At 32.5% G+C, this 24,479-nt stretch overlaps 1 long non-coding RNA gene across 2 annotated transcripts in view; it reads right to left on the bottom strand.

Annotated features, from left to right (window-relative positions):
* Window positions 1–1,660: 1,660 nt before the first annotated feature.
* The window catches only part of LOC112661866 (uncharacterized), a 28,847-nt gene continuing 6,028 nt past the window's right edge, over window positions 1,661–24,479 (bottom strand). Inside the window, exons 3-6 of one of the 2 annotated variants that reach the window (XR_007407572.1) lie at window positions 19,387–19,652; window positions 11,930–12,059; window positions 2,942–3,039; window positions 1,661–1,742 (exon numbers count right to left, since the gene is read on the bottom strand). This is a non-coding gene — a long non-coding RNA (uncharacterized LOC112661866). The remainder of the gene's footprint in view (window positions 1,743–2,941; window positions 3,040–11,929; window positions 12,060–19,386; window positions 19,653–24,479) is intronic. The other variant, XR_003138050.3, reaches the window with a different exon arrangement.

Genomic DNA, 24,479 nt, shown 5'->3' with positions numbered 1-24,479 from the left:
CTCTCTGCCTGTGTCTCTGCCCCTCTCTCTCTGTGTCACTCATGAATAAATAAATAAAACCTTTAAAAGAATCCTCTAAGTTATTGTAACACAAATAATTTCTGCTAATTTTCACTTTCATAAGGTGTCTTTGATAAACAGATGTCTTTTATTTTTAATATACTTTATCACTTTCATTTTTTGTAGTTATGTTGTACTGTAAGTTCAATTTTCAAAAAATATTTATCCATTTTTTTCAGTTCTATATTTGTAAATTGGTCATTAAATTCATAATCTGTCAGTGGGTTGAAAAGAGAATGAGTGAAAACTCATGTGAGTAGTATAAGACAGACACTTCACAAAGGAAGGGCCCTAAAACTAGGCCCTAAAACCAAATGCCTCGTGAGATCTTAATGTACAGAAAAGAGTCCCAAGCAATGCTCACCATGCTTTTATCCTTTCTTAACTGAAGGTCCTTGAGCTATTGGAAATATCAATTAGGTTTGAAAGTGTGTCAAAGGGGGGCACCGAGATCCCTGGGTGGCGCAGCGGTTTGGCGCCTGCCTTTGGCCCAGGGCATGATCCTGGAGACCCCGGATTGAATCCCACATCGGGCTCCCGGTGCATGGAGCCTGCTTCTCCCTCTGCCTGTGTCTCTGCCTTTCTCTCTCTCTCTCTCTGTGTGACTATCATAAAGAAAAAAAAAAAAAAAAGAAAAAAAATCTTAAAAAAAAAAACAAAAACAAAAACAAAGGGGGGCACCTGGGTAGCTCAGTTAGGTAAGCGCCTGAGAAAAATTCATGATCTTGGGATCCTGGCATCACTGCCCCTGCTGGGCTCCCGGTTCAGCGGGGAGTTTGCTTTTCCCTCTCCCTCTGCCCCTCCCCTGTGCTTGTGCTTCTTTCTCTCTGTCTCAAATAAATAAATAAAATCTTAAAAAAAAAATAGGTGTCAAAAAGAATCCACTTGCCCTGCAGTTTTAAAAAAAAGAACCTGTAGAAGGCCATTTACGCTACCTATGATTATGAAGTGTCACAAAATATAAGTAAATCTATCACATAAAAGAGCAGTAACAATAACAAAACAAACAGCTAAAAAAGGGATACAGAAACTTCCTTAGAAGCACTGAGTTATTAAAAAATTCAATTCAGTTACATCAGTAAAATGAAAACAGTAAACAGATACCTAAAAGATAGGATATTATATAGAGGTAAATGACAGAATTAAATAAATAAACTAAATGCAGAACAATATTGGATTTATTAAATAAATTAGAAACTGAGGGAAGCAAAATAAATACAGTTGAAAACTAAATTGCTGTTATGGGAAAAAGGCTTCAGAAGTTGTAGTGAACATAGAAGAAAAGTCAAAGACATTAAATCAATACAAAGAAACTTATTTATATAAAGACACAGATGATGTAACATAAAATAATTGGTATCCCTTAAGTAAACAATACAAATAATATTCATAAGGGATACAATAGGAAAAAAATAAATTATATAGGAAATAAATTCACAGAAAAATTAGATGGAATAATACAAATAAAAAGCTATCAGAGTATACTATTTGGAAGAAAAGATGACACCAAAAGTAAAAATTGAGATTCATGGTGAATACACCAATACCTCTGAATTTCAAAGGTAATTTCTCATTCCATGAGTAGTAAGAAAAGTTACCTGTAAGAGTAAAATCACTTGCCTTATATTTTTCCACAGAAATGCTATTCATCAGAGGATAAGTAAAGCAGCCATTGTCAAGTCCTGAAGGAAAGTTAAGTATGATCTAAGAATGAGACTCATCTTAATAGTCATAAAAGAATTAAAGCAGCTGGCTGATTCTATGGTATAAAAGACTCAGGAAATAGAAAATGAGTACTTCTGAAGACATAACATTGGTAATTAAATTAAACAATGTAAAAGATAACATGACAACAAGGATGATCTCAGTGATTTATTGGTGATGACCATTGAATACATTTAGTCAGAACCAAGAATAAACCCTGGAGGGAATGTCACTGGAAAGCCAACAAAAACAGTGTAGGCAACAAAATTCTCAGTTGAGAAGATGTTGAAGAAATATAGTAAAATGGGATGCCTGGGTAACTCGGTTAAATGTCCAATTCAAACACACACATATATATAAATTAATATATAAAAAGAGCTGTATATTTAAATGTTCTTTCTAAATAGTATAATCATCAACCTTGATTTTAAGTTTTGTTTTTTCTGTTTTTCTAAAGTCACTAAATAATACTTTTAGTTGAAACAGTTTAAATATAATGTAAAGGTTATGGTAAAAATATCAAATAAAATATAAATAAAATCTTAAATAAAAGTTAATTAAATCATAGAACATTAATCATTTTTTCCTGACTTAAAGGACCATAGAAATGCTGTACGGCTGTATATTTTATGATACAACATATGAATATTCTAGGCTGATAGAAACACTTTTGCCATGGTATTAATCGTTACATAATGAAAGTCAAGGGCATTGCATTGTGCTGGTACTAGCAATAGAAATGTCTCATTAATGTGTACCAGTGCTCCACACAAAAAACATCTCTTTGTCTGGTAAAGCTTCTTGGGGGCTGTTTGAAGCCTCAGTGGACAGGAACTACATTTGTTATTCAATCATAGTTCTGTAGTATTAAAGTAAGATCTGGTCTCTTAATACCTTCATTGTCTTTGATAAGCTAATGTACACAGGAAATTGTTCACTTTAGGGAAAGGATTAACTAATTTGAGCCACAAAATTCAATTTAATAAGGCAAAGGTCCTTTGTAAACCTTATTCTGATCATCTGATTGAAAAAACCTGAGTCAGGTACCAACTAATCAAGACTAATCAAGAAACAGTTTTTATTATTATTACTTTTTAAAATAATAAATAGTTTTGGTGAGATATGCTATACATTATTTTCTTTTTGCATTTAACTACAGATATTCAAAGTTGCTTACCTAAGCTTTTGTTTATTCATGACACTAATGGATATGACACTCCATTTCTCTTGAATATTTATACTTCCTTTTGATTTTTTAAACCAAGCCAAAAAAATCTACAAATAAAGCAAAAGATGTTCCATAATTGTTACCACCTAAAAATGTCTTGTAAGCTCATATATACCAAGAATAATTTAATTTCCTTTCATTTTCAAAATCTCTCCCTTCTGCTAGTATCACAATATTCAAGGCAGTTGTGTGCCAACTTTTCCCCAGAACACCTGGTCAATCCTTTACTGCCAGATGGATCTGCTGATGTAGAACAAAACAGGGAATGGTTGTAATAAATATGTCTGTGGGGGATATTGTTGGTAACATTATTGGTTGAGACTGCCTTGACTGAAAATTGTAGCAATCCATAGCCTCCATTTATCTGTCTACAACTAGCAAATTATTCAGAGGTGTCAGAGACAGGATGATATAATGAAAGAGCACTGATCTGTAAATTGGTAGATTGTAAAATCTGTGCTACTCACTTTACTTTTTGAGGCATACTTTCCTATCTCTAAAATGAGTGAATTAAACACTGAGAGAATTGAGTGAGATGTTTCTTGTACTTTATTCAGGTTTGCAGTTCAAAGTCACAATGTGAACACTTAAATTGTGGCATCAGAAAAATAATAGACTTTTAATCACATATTTTTAAGTAAAAGTGTACTTTTTCACATCATTTGGATTTTTAATTTTTTAAATACTCCTGTTTTAACAAACTTATATTAATAAACTCTGATGAATAGCCACTGATTTTTTTTCCCATTTTATTGCTCTTAAACATCAACTCATACCATATGCCAGATACCATGGCATGAGTCGAGATCCTATTAAGTGCCACTAACTGGGACTGCTAAATGTAGGGTGAAAGAAATAGCAGAGGGACACCTGTACAATGGGTGAAGAAGAGAAGAAAGATAAATGGTTGGATGTGGAAGCAACTGGAAGCCTTCTAACAAGTTAAGCTGAGCAGGCTCTCACTTGGCAAAAGGGGAGGAGTAACATGAGAATGTAATGGAAAAGATGTTTCAAATGCCAGTAAATAGATACAGACAAGAATTATATTTCAAGAGCTTTTGTCAAATTCACCACAAAGTTAATAGCAGAAAGAGGAAATGCCACATAAAAAATTAAGTGCACAGTAGCACAAACAAATTTTAAGAATAAAGCTAATACTTTATCAGTGAGTATTAATAGATTTCCAATTTCAGCTCCAATAGCTAAAGAGCTTGTAAGTCATTACTACCATCATAATAAGAAATGGTTGTACAAACTGAAAATCAATGATGTTTCTTGCACCTGTAAGAAAACCAACATTGCAAAGCAAACTGCTACCTCAAAATCTAGAGACATAAGCACATACAGAGAATCAGAGGTGATGTCTCTTGGCTTTCCAGGAGAAGCAGGAGACATAAACTGGTAAGAACATCAACATAGTAATATTAACAAATTGCTAGAAGCTGACTGTGAGTTAGTTTGAGAATAATAAACCACCAGAGGGTGGGGAAGGCTTTTGCAGTCTTGCGTGTGGGGTGGTGCACATTTTTATGGGTTTTCTTTCTAGGCACCCAATAAAGATCTAAGAAAGATCTCCTAGTGGTTCTGGCAGGGGTTAGAAAAGACAAATAGTTCTGAAATACACCCAGAGCTTTCTCCATAGCAAAGGACTCTAAGGAAAATACTTAAGAGTCTATCCTATCATGGAAAATGTCATTTACCCCACTCCGAAACCCTCTAGACTTGCTGTCTCATCTAAGGGTGGAAGAAAAGCTAAGAAGCACTTGTGAAAGTCACAGCACAGTGAAATAGACCCATTAAAATAATGAGATGCAATCATAATATTATAGAGTGCTTTCTCTGCCTTACTATTTATCTTTACATCAACAGAGTTCCAGTAGATTATAGCTAAACTAGCCACAAGACACAGAATCCCTAAGAACAGTACTTAGGGGAGCCCCAAATAAAAGGGGAGACAAAAATAAGGTCACTAGAGAGATCTGGAATCTGAAGACCCGAATCAGAGAATTTAAAACAACTATTATTAATATGAAAAAGGCACTAATGAAAAAGTAGACAACATGTAAGAGCAGATGGGTAATGCAAACAGAGAGGTGAAAATTCTAAGAATCAAAAGTAAATAATAAAAATTAAAATAAAGCATAGCAGAAAGAAAAAAAATGCCCTCAATAGTCTCATCAGTAGACAGGATATGGTCAAGGGAAGAATCAGTGAGCTTGAAGACAGGTCAGTTGAAACTTCCCAAGCTGAAAACAAAAGAAAAAAAAGGAAAAATACTATCCAAAAGCTGATGGAGATTTTTTAAAGGTGTAATATATATATATATATATATATATATATATATATATATATATGATATCAGAAGGAGAAAAAAAGATTGAAGTAAAAATATTTGAAATAATAATGGTCAAGGATTTTCCAAAATTAATGACAGAAACTGTACCATGGATCTAGGAAGCTCAGATAACACCAATGAATATAAATACCAAGAAAATTATATGTAGGTATATCATATTTAAACTGTAATAAATGAAGCACAGAAGAAATCTTGAGAAAAGCCAGAGTAAGAAATTCTTATCTATATAGTAACAAGGGTAAAAATTAGACATACTTCTCAACAGAAACCACTCAAGCAAGAAACAAATAGAATGAAATGTAAAATTCTATATCAAATAAAATTATCCTTCAAAAGTGAAGAAGAAATAAAGAATGTCACACATGAAAAAAGGAATTCTCTGGCCAGCAGATCTGCTGTGTGAGAAATGCTTAAATAAGTTCTCCAAAGAGAAGGAAAATTTTATAGTGAGAAAATTGGATTTGCATAAAGAAAGAAAAAAAAAAACTGGGAAAGGAATAAATAAGTGTAAAACAAAAATCTTATTTTTTATTCTTAATTGATCTAAAAGATCCCGGGGTTTTTAATGTACTAATAGTAGCAATGCTTTTGGATAGGTAAATTAATTATGACAATAATACAAGGGGCTGAAAGGAAGAATTGGTGATACTTTATTAGTAGCTACCTACATTATATGTAGCATAATGTTACTTGAAGATGGACTTAAGGTTAGTTAATTGTAAATCTAGGGCAGCCACTATTTGTTTGGAGGAAATATAATTGATGTAGTAAGTGTGGAAAGAAAATACCATTTTTTAAAAACAGGATTGAGCTGTAAATGTCTTCAATGTATTTAGATAGAAGTCCTTTAACAAATACATGACTTATAAATATTTTCTCTCATTCTGTGGTTTGTGTTTTCACTTTCTTTTTTTTTTTAAGATTTGTATCTATTTATTCATGAGAGAGAGAGAGAGAGAGAGAGAGAGGCAGAGGGAGAAGCAGGCTCCATGCAGGGAGCCTGACGTGGGACTTGATCCCGGGTCTTAGGGATTCCATACTGGGCCAAAGGCAGTGCTAAACTGCTGAGCCACTGGGGCTGCCCAATGTTTCCATTTTCTTAATATCTTTTGAAGCATAAAGGCTTAAGTTTTTATGAATTCCAATTCAACTTTTTATTTATTCTGTCATTTGTGCTTTGGTTATATATATATTATATATATATAAATATATATATAATATATATATTAAAAAAACAACTATTTCCTAATCCAACATCACAAAATTTACTCCTATGCTTATTTCTAATTTATTTATAATTTTAATATTATACTTAAGTATATTTCCAACTTGAATTAATTTTTCTCTATGATGTGATATAAGGTCCCGACTTCATTGTTCTGAATATGGAAAAGACTAGCCCATTGGATTGTCTTGATATTCTTGTCAAAATCAATTGACTATAGTGTAAGGGTTTATTTCTAGATTCTTGATTACGTTCCATTGATCTTGATGTGTATATCTAGGGTTATGTAAATATGACAGTGTCTTGATTAGTGTGGCTTTATAGTAATATTCAAAATAGAGAAAAGTATTTGGTCCTCAAAATTTTTTTTTTTTCTTGAGCGTTTTGTCTATTCTGGGTATCTTTCATTTCCGTATGAAATCTAGAACCAACTTGTCAATGTCTGCCTAAAGATAGCAAGAATTTAGGCAAAGATTGACTCTATGGATCATTTTCACTAGTATTGCCATCCTAAGAATAGTAAGTCTTCCAAACCATTAATATAGGATCCCTTCTCTTTTATCTAGGTGCTTTGTAAATGCCAAAAATGTAGATTCTTATACCTCTTTCGATATTTTTTCTAAATATTTATTCTTTATAATGCTATTATAAATAAATATAATTCTTTAATTTTATTGGAATTTTTGTTTTCAGAAAATGCAATTAATTTGTGTGTATTTTTTTATCCTAAAACCATGCTGAAATCCTTCATTAGTTGTCCTAGGAGTTTTTGTGTTTTTTATACAATTTTGTATTTATACTATCATATCATCTGCTCATAGGGGCAATTTTATCTCTTCTTTCTACTCTGGATGCTTTTTATTTCTTTTTTTCTTATCTAATTTTCCAGGATAGGATCTCTAGGACAATGTCTAATAGAAGCAGTGAGAGCAAGTGTACTTATCTTGGTCCTCAACTTGAGGGGATAACCTTTAGTCTTTCACTGTAAGAATGTTTTTAGTTGTGAAATTTTTAATAGATGTTTTTATTAGGTTTAGAGAGTGCCATTCTGTTCCTATTTTTGGGGTGTTTTTATGATAAGAATATGTTGGGGTTTTTTTTCAAATTTTTTGTGCATCTATTGAGATCATATGTTGTTATTTCTTTTGTCTTGTGGTGTAGTATATTGATTGACTTTAAATGTTAAATTCATCTTGCATTCCTGAGATAAATCCCATTGGGTTGTGATCTAAAATATTTTTATATGATGCCAATTTTGTCTTGCTAATATTTTATGGAAAATATTAGCATATAACTTCATAAAGGATATTTTCTATAACTCTTCAGGTGATTTCTTTCACTGATTTGGGTCTAACAAATAATAACAGAATAACAATGGTTAATATTATAGAATTATAATATTATAATTATAAAATTATATAATATTTTATATGTAATATTATAATTCTATAATATATAATATTGATATATATAATTTTATATTGTATAAGAATTATATAATAATTATATTGTTACAGAATAAGTTGGGAAGTATTCCCTCCTCTTTTTAATTTTCTTGGAAGATTTTGTGTAGAATTGATATTTATTCTTCTTTATATCTTTGGTAGAAGTAATTACTGAAAACATCTAACAATGAGTTTTTGTGTATGTGTTAAGTTTTAAATTACTAATTAAATTTCTTTCTTTATTATAGGTCTATTCAGATTTCCTTTTCCTTCTTGAGCTGATTTTGGTAGTTTGTGTCTTTCTAGAAATTTGCCCGTTATATGTAGATTATTTAATTTGTTGGCACCCATGTTTTTCATAGTCTGCTGTTATAATTTCTTTGCTTCTTTTAAAAGCATCATGTTTTCTCTTTCATCTCTGATTTTTAGTAATACAAATCTCTCTTTTGTTTTTCTGGGTAGGTAAAGGTTGGCCAACTTTGTGGATCCTTTGAAAGGACCAATTTTAACTTTGGTTGATTTTTTTCTATTGTCTCCTCTTTTCATTATAAAAGATTTTTTTTTGGTCTTTAGTAATAATGTTTATTCTATTTTGTCTGGTATTAGCATGCAAGTTTATATTGGTTTTTGTACTTTAAATCAATTTGTGTCTTAAATCCTAAATAGGGCTTTTGTAGGCAACATGTAGTTGGACTTTTCTTTTTCATCCACTATTTCAATACCCACCTTTTGATTGGAGTGTTAAATCAATTTACATTATTGTAATTACTGTAATTAGGCCTCGTGTCAAACATTTGGGATTTCTTTTGCACATTATATGTCTTTTTTGTTCCATTTTCTGCATCACTGTTTTCTTTTTGGGTTAAATATTTTCTAGCATATTATTGTAATTTTCTTGTTTTTTTTTTTAATTTACTATATTATTAAATTGAATTTAGTGGTTTCCTTGGAATTCCCTTATATCCTTTCTTTTTCTCCTTTTTTTTTTTTTTCAATTGACACCTTAATTGAAACAATCTTATTTGGATTACTACCAACCTAATTTCAACATCATACAAAAATTTTGCTCCAATACAATTTTATCCCCCTCTCCTTCTGTTCTATTAAAATCATAAAAATTATGTCTTTATATCTTACAAGCTCATCAGCACAGTTCTATAATTATTGTTTCATGCAGTTTTGTTTTGTTTTGTTTTCAGTCAGGTAAGAAAAGAAAAGAGTAACAAAAAGATACATGTATACTATGGTTTATATTCATGTATGTAATGTCCCTTTCTGATGATCTTTATGTGCATATGTATTTGAGTTACTATGTAGTGTCATTTCTTTTTAGCTTGAAGGATATTCTTCAATATTTCTTAAAAAGCAAGTCTTCTAATGACATATTATCCTGGTTTTTGGTAGTCAGGGGCTATCTTCATTTCTTTTTCATTTTTGAAGAATTTGCTTTGCTAGATATAGAATTCTTGTTGAATTCTTTTTCTTTCAGCACTTTAACTGTATCATTCCACTGGCATCTTGTTTTTGTAGTTTCTGATTAGAAGTCAATTGTTAATCTTCTTGATGATCTCTTTTTAAAAAATATTTTATTTATTTGAGAAAGAGAGAAAGGGAGAGCACATCAGGGGAGGGGAGGGGCAGAAGGAGAGGAAGATGTAGACTTCTGCTAAGCAGGAAGATTGATGTGGGGCTCCAGCCCAAGACCCTGGGATCACGACCTGAGCTGAAGGCATATGGGTGGTACTCTGATGATCCCTTTTATATGATAGTGTCTCAGGTTTTTAAATTTCTCTTTCTTGGCTTTTGATAGTTTGACTACAATGTGTCTAGGTTATGGATTTCTTTGAGTTTATCTTTCAGTTTGTTGAATTGTGGGATGAATGGATCCATTTTTCATCAACTTTGGAAGGTTATCTTTGCTGTTTTTACAAATATTTTTTTCTGCTCCTTTTCTTTTGGGAGTGTTATGCATATGTTGGTATGCTTGATATTGTTCGGAAGTCTCTGAGGTCATTTTATTTCATTTTTTTTCCTTTTTGTTCCTCAGGCTGTATAATCACAGTTGACTTCTATCAGGTCTCCTGCCTTTTTTTCTGCCAGCAGAAATCTGCCATTGAGTAACTTTTTCGAATTTTTCATTTCAATTACTGTACTTTCTCAATTCCAGAATTTTTATTTGGCTCTGGTTCTTTTTTGAAAAAAATATTTTGATCTCTTTATTGATATTCTGATTTTGAGAAATCCTTTTTATACTTCTGTTATAATTTTGACATGATATTGTTTAGGTTTTGAACATATTTCTAGTAACTGATTGAAAGTTGGAGTCCAATATGTCCAATGTCAGAGCTTCCCTAGCAAAAGTATTTATTAACCTCTTTCTTTTTTTAACTTTTATATTGATGAACCCATTCCTTTCTGGTTCTTCAGTGTCATAATTCTTTGTTGAATACTAGACTTAAATAATATAATGTGATGAGTCTTGTATGCAAATCTGCCATCTCCCACCCCCAGCCAGTATCTATGTCTAGTATTTGTTGCTGCTTTTGCTGGTGGCTTCTTTAATGACTTTCTTAGAAAATTTTCTGAAATCAATGTTCTTTGTCCAGTGCTATTTTCTTGGCTTAGCTAAAGATTTCTTAACAGTTCTGAATCCCTAAGCCTCCCACACTTTACTAAGGAGCTCTGTGTTTAATCAGGGCTTGTGTTTAATCCTCTGGCTGTTCACAACAGAGACTTAGATGGAAGTTTCTCTTTGTCCAGAGTCCTAATATTGGCCTGAACAATAGGTAAAAACTGAGGTGAGGTGAGACAATAAGGTCTTGGTAGAACTTCTCTGGGCATGCTAAAAATACTGTATATGTACCTGTCTTTCCCTAGATCACTAGGAATATATCCTGACTTATAAGCCCCTATTTTCATCTCACCACTCTGATTTTTCTGTAAGCTTTTGATTAGATTTTTATTGCCCCAAATGACATCACTGCCTCAGGCAGCTATGATGTTAAACAATTGCAACAGATTTTTTTTTTCTTTTGAAAAATGCCACAAGGAAAAGTTTGTTCTGAACAAGCATAAAGTTAGTTCAAATAAAGACAAAGCTTTGCGAATGGAAATTTCAGGGTTCTGCCATTATATGCTAGATAGGTCATGTAGTAATAATTCTCTGGGAATAGGACTTTTGGGGGCATTCCATTATCATTCTGTGCCCCCCTTTCAGTGGCTACAATTTTGCTAATATTCACAATGGTGTTGTGTAGATATCAGTTTTCAAGGCCATAAACAAGTTGAGGAGAAAATATTTAAGATATTATTCATTTATTGAAAAAGAGAGAGAGAGCACAAGCTAAGGATGGGGCAGGGAGTTGGGGAGGAGAGAATATTTAAGCATACTTCCCACTGAGTGCAGAGCTGGATTTGGGGATTGATCCCAAGACCCATGAGATCATGACTAAGAGTCAGATGCTCAACTGACTGAGCCATCCAGGTGCCAAAAGGAGAAAAATATTTAAATACAGAAAACAGAAATTCCCCCAAATCATTATTCTTACAAAGATTTAAACACTTTTCTTGCATAAACAGGATAGCTTTTGGTAAGAAAGCTTTTAGTTTTTGAAATCAAGTACTCTGAAAGAATGATTTTTAAAAGTTTTGCCAGGGTTCTCATTGCTTTTATGGAGAAATGGACTTTTAGATGCTTTTTTTTTTTTTTTTCCTGCCATCCTGGAAATTCTACAATACAATAACAGGTTAATAACCATTCTGAGAAATTGGTTCAGAGACATTCTTGCCTACTCAAGTCTGGCACTGAAAGTAGTAAGGTGCTTTTGTTTAAAAATTTTTTGAGTTATACAAAAACCAAACATTTTTTTTTCCCCGTTTGAGCTCTAGAAATGGGTTTTGTTAAGCATTACCTCATGACGCTTGGGTGGTTCAGTGGTTGATCATCTTCTTTTGGCTCAGGACATGATCCCAGGATCGATTCCTGCATCTGGTTCCTTACAGGGAGCCTGCTTCTCCCTCTGTCTGTGTCTCAGCCTGTGTCTCTCATGAATAAATAAATAAATATTTTTAAAAAATAAAGCATTATCTCTATGATCTCCTTTTTGGTTCTCTATTGACAAATGGCCAGATACCCATTGACATAGAATATCTTATTCTGTTCGATGCTAATCTTTAGATTAATATTGTGTCTTCTTCCTTCATCCATTTCTGTAAGAAGAAACTGAATTATGTTGAATCTGGATGTCTTGAAAATGATTTAATGTTGAAATTATCTCAAAAGTAATTAGCAATTTTAGAAGATGCTAGTCATGGGCAGATAAAAAAATAGCCATTTTATTGAATTTCGCAGCCTTGACCTTTGAATCATAAACACACTGGGAAGAGAAAACCTCTCATTTATCTCTTCCTAGTGGTACTCTGCAAGAACAACTTCTAAAGAATTCTCAGGCTTTGTTTAATCATTTATTATTTTATTTATTTCACTTGTTGTTTAAAAAGATAAGTATCTTTTCTTCTCAAGGACAGAACTAGGTACCATTTTGCATTGCTAATATCTTTCCGAACATAGTAGTAAAATATAATGCACAAGTACACATATTCACTGATGATTTAATTTCACAGAACAAATACTCTTACAAATATGAAGATTCTTATGGACATTTTAAATTCTAAGGAAAAATTGCAAGCAAAATTACCCATGTTTCCAACTCTATCAATAAATGTTAAAATTTTAAAAGGAGGGATGCTTGGGTGGCTCAGTCAGTGATTGAGTGTCTGCCTTCAGCCCAGGGTGAGATCCCAGGATCCTGGGATCGAGTCCCACTTCAGGCTCCCTGCATGGAGCCTGCTTCTCCTTCTGCCTCTCTCTCTCTCTCTCTCTCTCTGTCTCTCAAGAACAAATGGATAAAATCTTAAAAAAATAATAATAATAAAATAAAATTTTAAAAGGATCAGGTTGCTCCCAGTTGTCTGATCTTCATAGTTAACTAGAACATGTTCCTACAAAGAAATAAAGGACAAATATTTGTTTGTTTGCAAAGCAGTTAGGAAAAGATAAATGAAAGATAAACTAAACACAAATATCACTCATCTCATTTTTTCCAAAAAATTCTTGATTTTTCACATAGCGCAAAATGAACACACACCCAGAAATAGAAACAATTTTGTAAAGCATTAATAACATAACCAATGAAATATCACAAATGGCTAAAGTTCTGCTTAGTTTCCCAAGGCTTAATAACCAAATATCTGATATCAATAATCAAATACTTGGTATGTAAACTTTCTTTTTTAGAATGTAAATCACTTTCCTATTCACTACATTTTTTTAACTTTCATAGTCTGGATGAACTGTGTCATGTTGGCGAAGGAGACAAATATATGTATTTAAATAAATACATATATTTAACTAAATGCATATATAAATATATATATACTTATATAAACACACACATATATTTAACTAAATACCTTGTCATTGAGAAGAAAATAAACTAAAATATATCTTCCAATTTTAAAGGCCAATATTTTTTCCATTCTACTGTTTTACATTTCTTTCATTTATTTATTTCTTTAAAATATTTTTAAAGAGTTTATTTATTTACTTGACAGAGAGAGAGAGAGAGAGAGAGCACAAGCAGGGGGAGTGGCAGGCAGAGAAAGAGGGAGAAGCAGGAAGCTCAGCAGAGAGCTTGACATGGAGCTGAATCTCAGGACCCCAGGATCATGACCTGAGCTGAAGGCAGATGCCTAACCAACTGAGCCACCCAGGTACCCCTACATTTCTTTCGTTTAAATTTCAATAATATGAAGGCCAAAAAAAGACTATTACTTGAAATTTAGGCAAAACTTGCATGAGAAATTAAAATTTATGAGACACACTTCCTTCCATATATTTCCAAAATATAATAAATGCATTTAGGAGAAAAAAGGATGTTTTTCAAGAAATAAAATCTCCAAAAGTCATAACTTAATAGAAATATTTTGAATAAAATTTCTGAGCTTTATTTTTACTGATTTTTCTGTTATGAAGCTTAATGTTAAAAGCCGATACTGATTATGAGTGCATCTGAAGAAGAGCTCAAGTTACATTTAATAAGCTAAATGATAGTGTTATTTTTCCTAAAAAGAGAAGCTGTCTTCATAATAATGCAACATTTTTATTAGCATCATCAAGATTATATCAACAAAGCCTTGAATAAAAGGCCTTGCATTATTATGCATTGTTATTTTCTAATGTCATCTGCACAGAATAAATGGTGTTATATGTTATTGTGACAATTTCTGGTTAAAGCAAACAAAATATGTAATTTCAATTAATATGGCTCTCAACAATGTGTTAAATTCCCATTTTGTGGACATCACTGCTAGATGTGAGAGATACTAAAGAGAAGAAGCTTCAATTTCTGCCGAACTTCAGAGCTTTAATTCGGGTGTGAAAGATGGCCTAGAAACATTGCTGTAAGAGACAAAGCAAGGGAAGGATAGATATTTAAGGTCTAAGTGTCTTGAAAATTCAGAGAAGGAAGAAATTCCAATCAGTTAGCAAATTTGTCTCACCCTGAGGGTGTTCTGATGTAAACAGTAGGCTTTAGTAGCTCACCAAGTGTACACCAGCAAAAATTAGCTACCTATAACCAAAGCACAGTGTCCTGGGCCCTCTTCTGTTATGAATTATTTAATGCACAAGCTCCAGCTAATGATCAAAGTCACAACAGAACAGTAGTATTAATGTAGTTACTTTCTAAGTGGCTCCTGTTTTGCCCTAGGCGGTGGAGCAGTATTACACCGTATTATATATACTCTTCTACCTTTTCCCCTTATGAGTGTACTCAGCTGTTGCTGGCTTTTGAAACTGATTTATTATTTTTATTAAAAAATTGAAAGAACTAATATGGAAGAAACTTCTTCTAATAGAGAAACCATAGTCTGTTGAATTAATCAAGACTGTTGAATCCTAATTCTAAAAAAGTTGAGCTAATAACATTCACTTATCTCATTCAACCTTGATTTCATCATGTCCAAAATGGAAATAATATCTATGTGATTATTACTGGTGCCTGTTTGTATGAAATGAGAAAAGAATAAATTAAGTGTCTGGTAAGTAATACTTGCCTCTCAGTATATACTTACCTCATTTGCTCCTTACTTCTAGTGAAATTCTCAGCTGATGTCTAGATACTTTTCCTCTTATAGGATGGAGTATAAAAGAGCACATTATTGGACCATGGCTCTGTTTTCTCCTAGGTCAACATTACTGACATTTCTGCCTTTATCTCCTCCCTGCCCTAGAACTGTGTTATCGAGTTGTTTTGGTGAAAAGAATATATATGCCAATATCATTAGTGTGTTTAAAATAAAGCAAAACAAAACAAAATAAAACCTTGAAGGATGATTAATTAACAAAATTTAAAGCATAGCTCTTAAATTGTATTTCATGACTACACTTTTAAACTATTGATTTAAAAAAACTATCAGATTTATTTATTCTATTAAAATAAATCATTTTGGTGAAAAACTTTGGCCAAATTAAAGTTTTATTTTCATTTTATTTATTTATATAAGGTCTATGGTATTAATAATACATACAATTAATGCAATCCAATGATATCTTTATTTGAAATGTTATAATTTTACTTATAATATTGTATGAAATAATTAAAAGTTATAATGATCTTTATTATTACATTATTTTCAATTTTTGAATTTAGTAATTATTCTTAATAGGATTTATTTATCTTTTCATTTAATTGTTTTTTTTCATTTTTATTACTATCATTCATTTATGTTAATTAAATTTAATTGTATATTTTTTTCATTTGTATGTTAAATACCAATGTTTGGGAAATCAGCAATGTTTGGGAAATCTACTTTTCTTACAAATGGCAAAATATTAAGTTTCTAAATGTCTAATCATTTGATTTAAAAAAGCTTTGAAATATAATTTCATGTTTCAAGTATATTTCAAAACTTTAGAAACTGTCATTAACGTCAGTGGTTGACATATTAGAGTTTAGAGTTTATTACTTCAATTACTGCTTGAGAATACCTATTTTAAAAAGGACTTATTTTGTGGTTGAAAAACACAATAAAGTATTGTTCTGTGATTGAATAACTAAATGGGCACTTGTCACCATAGAAACAGAAAGTTGAAAACAAGGAATTGCTAAAGAAATTTAAAAAGCTTTATAAAGAATTTGATTGATTAGTTTACTAATTTAAAGGAAACAAAATTGTGAATTTTCATAAGAATTATAGTGTTTTTTTAATCTAAATCTACTATATGTGTTAATACTATAAACTTACCTAATTTTTATTACTTGAAATATTTAAGTTTTTTTCCTCATGTTTCTTTCTCAATCAAAATATTTCAGTTAAAAGATAATATAAATCTAGTACAATTATTTAGTACCTTACCGTTGCATAATAAATTAATGATATTGTGATAAAACTATTATTATTTTCATTTTATTCATGACAAACCAGAGGCTCAAAGAAGCTAAATGATATAACCAGGATTATTCGGCTACTAAGTGGACAAGCAACAAATTGAACTTGAGTCTATGTATTCTTGCTAGTTAGATCTCATTGGAAGGAGGCTCTGAAATGGAGATTACTTAGCAGAAATTGTATTAGGGTTTAATCTTGCAATCATGTCCTGTTGGGGAAGAGGATAAAGTAAGGTGGGCATATAGAGAGGCTTGGTTCAACAAAGGTGTGGCGCCAATCACACAGGAAGTTCTGAAGTAAGTTCAGCCTTTCAGAATTGTTCTGAGTTAGAGAACATGAGGTCTTCTAAAAGTCATATTTCTTAGTTTGTGGGAAGTGTGAGACAGAATAAAAATTATCTCTTACTTTAGTGCAGAGCTTCTCAACTTTGGCATTATTGACTTCAGGCAAGTTAACTTTTGTTTTAGAGGTCTGCCCTATATATTGGTAGGTGCTTAGAAGCTTCCCTGGATTGTACCTATTAGATTCTAATATTTTACTTCCCCATTTATAGCATCTAAAAATGTTTCCAGATATCACCAAATGTCTGCTGAGGAACAAAAATCTCCCTTTCTCCCAGTTGAGAAATGTAGCTTCACAGGGCATGTGCTAACATAGTCTAGCTCATTAGCCTTTCGAAAATTTCATTGATATTGCAGTCCCTGAGGCTTCATAGGATTTATCCCTCACTCCCTGGAACAGTGAATGCATTAACCTTCAAGAACAGTGAATTCTGACTGCCTTTCTGATGTGAGTGCAAAGAATGCTTTTGTTAGACAAACATTCCCCAGTGTAAGAGTCTTACCCCACTGACTAAGGAGCTACAGGGCATTATACAAATCCCCAAGTATACCCATTACAATTATACACTTAGTGACAAAAAAAAAAAAAAAAAATCACCATGTGAGTCCATCAAACAAGTAGATCTATGGTAATGCAGACCTAGGTGAGGAGTCCATTTATTACTTGGCCACCATTCTAATGAAGGATCCACGTTAATGCTTTTCATGCAAGGCATAAAGGTTAGCTTGGATCCTATGTTCAATGGTCCCCAGATTTGAAGACATTTTTTTTTCCCTCACTATGAAATTAGCTAAATAAATGGTTATAGATTCCCTGAGGGAAGGACTGGGGAGTTATTATCTTGTATAATAGCCATGGTGTTGTAGGCTCCTTCCTTCTGGAGACCTAGCCTCTTCTCTCTCAGTGGGATCTAGATTGGAAAGCTGGCTCAGATCTGAAAGTAGTATTATGAATATTACCCTGGCTCTTCTCACATTCCTCATTACTATATTCAATTTCTTTTGTTTGTAGAGAATAAACAGTATCAGTACTGGCTGCCCATCCATCTTACCCTTAAGGAATCTTTGTTCTAGGCATTCCCAAAGCTGTCTGGGTTAGGCTCCCTGGCTGTCACTCTGACCTTGACTCACATTATAGTAATTGTTACCACCTTGCTTTAAACAGTAAGGTACTGCCAGCTGGCCTCTACAGTTTTGGCATCCTATCATTGTCCCAGTTAGAATCTATGAGTTTAGAATTACAACAGCATTTTCTAAAGTCAGTTCCGGTCTACAGAGGAGAGCTAACACTGAGTTTCTTAGGGATATTTATGCTACTGCTTTGAGCACATTGCTTATTATTTTGGTAAATTCAGGCTATCTAAGGGAGCATAATCATTTGCTGGGTTTTCTGGTCCTACATTGTAGATTTACTCGCCCATTTCTCTAAACCTTTTAATTTCTTCTAGTGTCATCTGAGGTGGAAATTTTGCCAATTCTTTTGGTACGTTCTCACTCTTTCCAAAGCTTTAAAAGCCAGACTAGTCACTTGTAGGTACCACATCCTGGCTACATACCATAATGTCCCATCACATATGTACACGATGATTTCCTACCAGAATATACTGGCTAGGTTCTGACACTCCTTTGTGGTGCCTGGTCTTCCTTAGCAGTGCGGCTTCCCTTGACAAGTTATGTTGTGAATCAACCCTAGTTTTTGGCCTAGTGGATAGGGAAGAAGATAATGGCGGATCCTGAGAGGTGTACATTATCTTGTCATTTACACTTTTTTTTTTTTTTTTTTTTTTAAGTAGGGAAGAGTTCTGGCTGCTAACAGAATTTGGCTATTTCTGAAGGTACAGGAGAATCTGGGATGTCAAGATTTTCTTTTTTCCCTTCTTTTAAAAGATTTTATTCATTTATTCATGAGAGACACAGAAAGAGAGAGTCAGGCTCCATGCAGGGAGCCCAATGTGGGACTCCGTCCCAGAACTCCAAGATCACACCCTGACCCAAAGACAGACACTCAACTGCTGAGCCACCCAGGCATCCCAAATGTCAAGATTTTCAAATGTATGACTAGGGCACTAATCTTGGAATAGCAGATACCCCATATTGAGAAATAAACCTTTTCTCTAGCTCTCTTGTTATGTAAGTCCTGAGCCTGTTCCTCAGCTTTATTTGCCCTCTGCATGAAGTGGGAGTCTCTTTGTGTACTGCCAAAAAAGCCTCCTAATTGTCTCACCTAGTCTTCAGATGATAATTAGCCACTGTCATGCTTTCACTAACTTTTCCCAAAATATCAATTGCCTTGCAACAGCTACTCAATTCTATTATCCTTATAATTATGACTCCTTACATATATAATAAAGGCATGATAATCTAAAGCATGTATACCATGCAAGACCTTCACCTGTGTAAATTTAAACAAATGCACTACTACTGTTTGTGGGCTTCCTATTGTTATCTGGCCAATGAGTAACCAGCTGGAAAATTCCAATTTATGTATTACTTCTTTTCTCCCACTTCTTCTACCAAGTGGTACAAGAGTTTACCAGGAAGCAAACACTAAGAAGATTAACACTAGGAATGCTCACCTGTGGAATAAGAAAAAGGAGTAATATTAGGCCAACAGATAATTTGAAATGTGTTACAACATCAGAAAGGTGTCAGCCAAACTGAAATAGCCCTTCAGCGACGTTCTGAAACGAGGCAACGATGCAATCACTTGCGTTAAGTAATATTTAAACACACGCTATCCTTGGTAAAGAAGCAAGATGCAGCCAAAGTATCTCCTTATGGCCAAGGCAATCTTCTTAGAGGGCTGCCAGCTGAGGGTTATCAACCAGATATATTCTGGAAACTAAAAAAAAAATAAATTATTCACACTTGAAAGGATATATGTATATCCAGTACATCACAAAATCCGCTACATCGCGCTCCCAACTATTCAATTCCTGTAGTGCCACACAGTCAACTAGACTATCAGTTTCATCACATATGACTGCTGCAATTGTTAAGAATAGATTTTCTATTTGCAGGAGAGTTATCCTTTCATTATTGGTCATCTACAGCCCAATCCATCTACCAAATTAGTGTGAAAAATAAAAGAGATTTTTTAAAGTTTAGCAGCATAAAACGGTTTTCAAGCCTAAATCTACAGAACATCTTCCAGATGAATTTGTCTAAAAACATATAAATACTTTTATTCTTTTAAAATTTTATTTTAAAGTTATAATTTCAATTTTATTACAGATTGAATTGCATAATGTGGAAAAGATCCACCAAATTCTTTTTTCCTCTGACATCATTGTTAAACTATGTTTTACAGATTGACCTACAGTTGGATTGGCCATGTGAGGGAGTTCTGGAATGTGTTCCTAACTGATGTATACTACTTCTAGACATGACTCATAATAAAAAGCCATGCACATTATTTCTCCATGGTTTTTCTTCCTGCATTGAAAATGATGTAGTACAAGATAGACACAGTTTGGGTTTTTAAAATACTTTGTGTAATAAAGCTCTTCTCAGATCAAGAGGAGCTGTTTTGGACTTTTCATGAGTAGGATATCAACCTCTATTTTCTTAAAACACTAAACTTTTATCTGTTAAGCTACTAGTGTAATCTTGATTGACACAAATAACATTTAAAATTTGTTTTATGTCAGCCAAGTATTTTTAACTTTCTATTATTCTTCTTAAATATATTTAAATTTTTATAATGTGATATTTAGCTTCTACTTTGAATTTCATTTATTAATATTCTTTTAAGAAAAACAACACCAAAATCTTATATTCATTTTACTTAATATTAGCTATACATTTTTTTTTTTACTTCTGTGTTTTTTAAGTAGGTTCTATGTCACATAGGGCTTGAACTCATGACATTGAGATCGAGAGTTGTATGCTCTACATACTGAACCAGCCAGACACTCCCAATTTTACTTTTTAAAAAGTATTTTATTCTTCCTATTTTATTTATGAAACATATTTTCATCATATCATTTTATTGGCTAATTAATTACATACTTTCTATTAATAAATTTCTTTAAGCAATCTTCAGTTTTGTAATGAATCATGATGAGTGTTTCTTTGAAAGTTAATTTCTTTGAAAGCTAATTAATGTACAGGAGAGAGGAGGATTAATTACATATTTTGGGGAAGCTGGGGTGGCTCAGCAGTTTAGGGCCACCTTCAGCCCAGGGCCTGATCCTGAAGACCTGGGATTGAGTCCCACGTCGGGCTCCCTGCATGGAGCCTGCTTCTCCCTCTGCCTGTGTCTCTCTCTCTCTCTCTGTCTCTCTCTCCGTCTCTCTCTCTGTGTGTGTCTCTCATGAATGAATAAATAAAATCTTTTAAAAAATTACACGTTTTGTTTTACTTGAAAATGATTTTTGTGTGGTCATTTTCCCTAAAATATCATAAAGCATTAAGTTCCCTATTTCAGTACCCTTTATCCATTAAGGGTCTCTCTAAGTCAATAAACAGCATTTCAGATCCTGATCTCTCCCATTTTTCTATCTCCCACTCCAGGGAGGACATGGGATGCTTCCAATACAGCTCATATTAAGCTATGTGGGCTGTTTGCAAGATTAAATCTACGTTTGTATTTTAGGGAACTAACATTTGAGATACTCTTTGAAGAGGGAAAAATAAACCAGATAGATAAATAAGTTAGTGTGTTTATGGCAGTGAGAGTGCCATGAGATAAGTCAATGGTATCCATCCCTCCAAAAGCATAGAGTTGAGATGTTACACAATTTGTTTAGAGAATTAAGAATAGAATATGGTGGTCAGGATGGACAGCATGCTAGAGTAAGAGATGGGTGAGGGAATTTGTGAGAGACTCTCACTTTCCACCGTTAAAATTTGGATGTTATATATCAATTTAAATGATTTGTTTCAGTAGTTCTCTCTTCCTCTTGCCCTCTCTCTTGTCTTTCCTTTCTAATAAGAAAAAATCGATGAAATCATATTCATATTATTGAATATAATAGATGAATTGGTGGTGGTACTAAAGAAATTCTGTTTATTTAACCCTGATAAAAGATCTGAATGATTTAATAAGGGTAAAAATAAACAAGAATACTTTGAATTAACTTAAAAATACTTTCGCATGGTGAATTTCTTTTTATCCTTAAATTTTTCAGTGTTTTCCTATAGTCATCAGTAAAAGAAAATCTATATATTTTTCAAAGAATATGCTGGAGAAATTATCCATAGCTACGTGGCCTTCTGTTTGTTTAGGATGACCACATAATTTATTGTTCTTTTGCTATTTTGAGAGGAGCTATTTATAATTAAACTAGGACAATAGAGATAAACAACTCTCCTGAGAAAATAGGATACATATGAGAATAGAATGAAAATAAAAAAATGGGATTATGAACACAAAGACACAGATCAATGACTCCTAAAATACTAGTGTCAAAGATTTTTCCCTTTGAAGTTTTATAGGTTTTTAAACTAAAGATAAATACAATAAAGTCCATTATATTTTTCCTTCTTTTCTTACTCCTTCATTCTTTCTTTTCTAATTGCCTTTCCATTTTTTTAAAGATTTTATTTATTCATTCATGAGAGACACAAAGAGAGAGAGAGAGAGAGAAAGAGAGAGAGGCAGAGACACAGGCAGAGGGAGAAGCAGGCTCCATCCAGCAAGCCCGATGCGGGATTCGATCCCTGGTCTCCAGGATCACACCCTGGCCAAAGGCGGTGCCAAACCGCTGAGCCACCTGGACTGCCCCGTCTTCCGTTTTTACTTTCTTTTTCTTCTTTCTTGATTGGTCAGAATGCTTATAGATAGGTTAAGTGCTCAATTTTGAATGTGTATTTTCATTTCCCAGTCTTGTGACAATTAACTCTTTTACTGAGAAATAAATTTTAATATTCTTTTTTATTCTTAACAATACAGTGCTAGTGTATGTGTGATTGTGTTATGCTGTCTCAGTTGTTTTTGAAGAGGTCATAAATTATGCATAATAAAGGTGTTCATATGTATGTTGATTTGTATCAACAAATATATGTTAATTTATACATATGTATAAATTATGTATGTTATTGCATGTATGTTAATTTATACATAATATTAATTATGAGACAGTATATATGCTAAAGCTTGGAAGTTCACATTGCAAGATTTTTCTCACTTTGAAAATGTTCTGGAGTTACTATAACTTCAAATCTCACTATTTTTAAAAATCTGATCTAATCTCAGAGTATTAAAAAAATTTCATAAAGCAAAGTTGTGATATATAGAATGTGCACAAATATGAGGTAGAAGCTTTTGTTAAATCAGTGCTAACATGACCAGAATATTTAGCTAACACATTAAATCATTGGCCCTCTAATAGATCTATATTTAAGCACAATACAGATGGCTATCCATTTACTACCAGATTAAGATATGAAATGAGTGATTTATTCCATCACTGGAAATAACTGAATATTATTTAGATATTTAGATATTACTTACCTTACTTAGAAATAGCATACATCTGTTATTAGGTTGATTTTGTATAAGCTAGATGGAAGAATTATAAAGTCACCTCTCTTTGATAATTTAAATAAGAGCAGTAAAATGCAGGCATTGACTTCCTGAGGTAAATTCTATTAACATGGTACAAACTGGCATCAGGTAACAATAGTCAAAATACAAAGGGATAAAATATCAAGTCACAGAAAGAAGTGGTGTCAAAAGAATTATATAACAAAATTCTAGGGTATTAGTTACTTTAATATCTTTTGACATTTTTCTTGCATAGTTATTCTTTTCATTTTAAAATAAATAATCACAGAGATTTTTATTTTCAAGTAGATGCCTTCTGGAGCTCAGAACCTAGGCAATCACGTTTGCCCATTTATTTTTAAAAGATTAAATCTAATTCTTTATGAAATTTCTATTGGAGATAAATATAAGAAATTTCTAGAGTAATAGAAGAATGAATTGTGTCAGCATGATAACTATTCACAATATATAATTCCCTAGTCTATATATTAAGATAAATCTTAAAGTTCATACTTAATATTCTTACTATTTCAGTTGACATACAAATAATGGACTATTTCTATTTAACATAAATTTTTGTGCACTATTTTCTTTTGCCTTGCACCAAAAAATAAAGCTTGTATTTCATCTTTACTTAAATTGTTACCACATCACTTTGGGTTTAATAGAATTATATAAGAGAATACATCACTTTTAGACTTAATTGTAAGATGAATCCATTGGGTCTCATGATATTTTTATATTCATCTTCATTCAAAATGTTGTGTAGATTCAAGATTGTAGAGAACCTATAAAAATCCAATACTTAACTGGGAAGGCCAGGTGCAAACCCTTGCAAGATATCCAACTATGGTGATAAAATAATCTTTCTGTGCATTCTCCTTTGATATCTATTACATTTAATTTATAAATTTATACCAAGACAATAATACTCTAATTTGTAATTTTCTTGATTAAATGTCTATGATTCTGAGATAATTGAAGAAGCCAGTAAACTAGGCTTAAAAAAAGAAATATCTTCAAGAATGTCATTTTTAAGTAGTATTTGGCATGTCTATAAAAAAATTGTAAAAATGGAATGATAGGTTTTCTTTTTTTAAAAAGATATTTTAAAAATTTTAAATAATCTCTATACCCAACATGAGGCTTGAATTCACAATCTCAAGATCAAGAGTTGCA

Source organism: Canis lupus, chromosome 31 (genome assembly GCF_003254725.2).
Source record: "Canis lupus dingo isolate Sandy chromosome 31, ASM325472v2, whole genome shotgun sequence".
NCBI lineage: Eukaryota > Metazoa > Chordata > Mammalia > Carnivora > Canidae > Canis > Canis lupus.
This window is presented reverse-complemented; position numbering and strand designations above follow the sequence as displayed.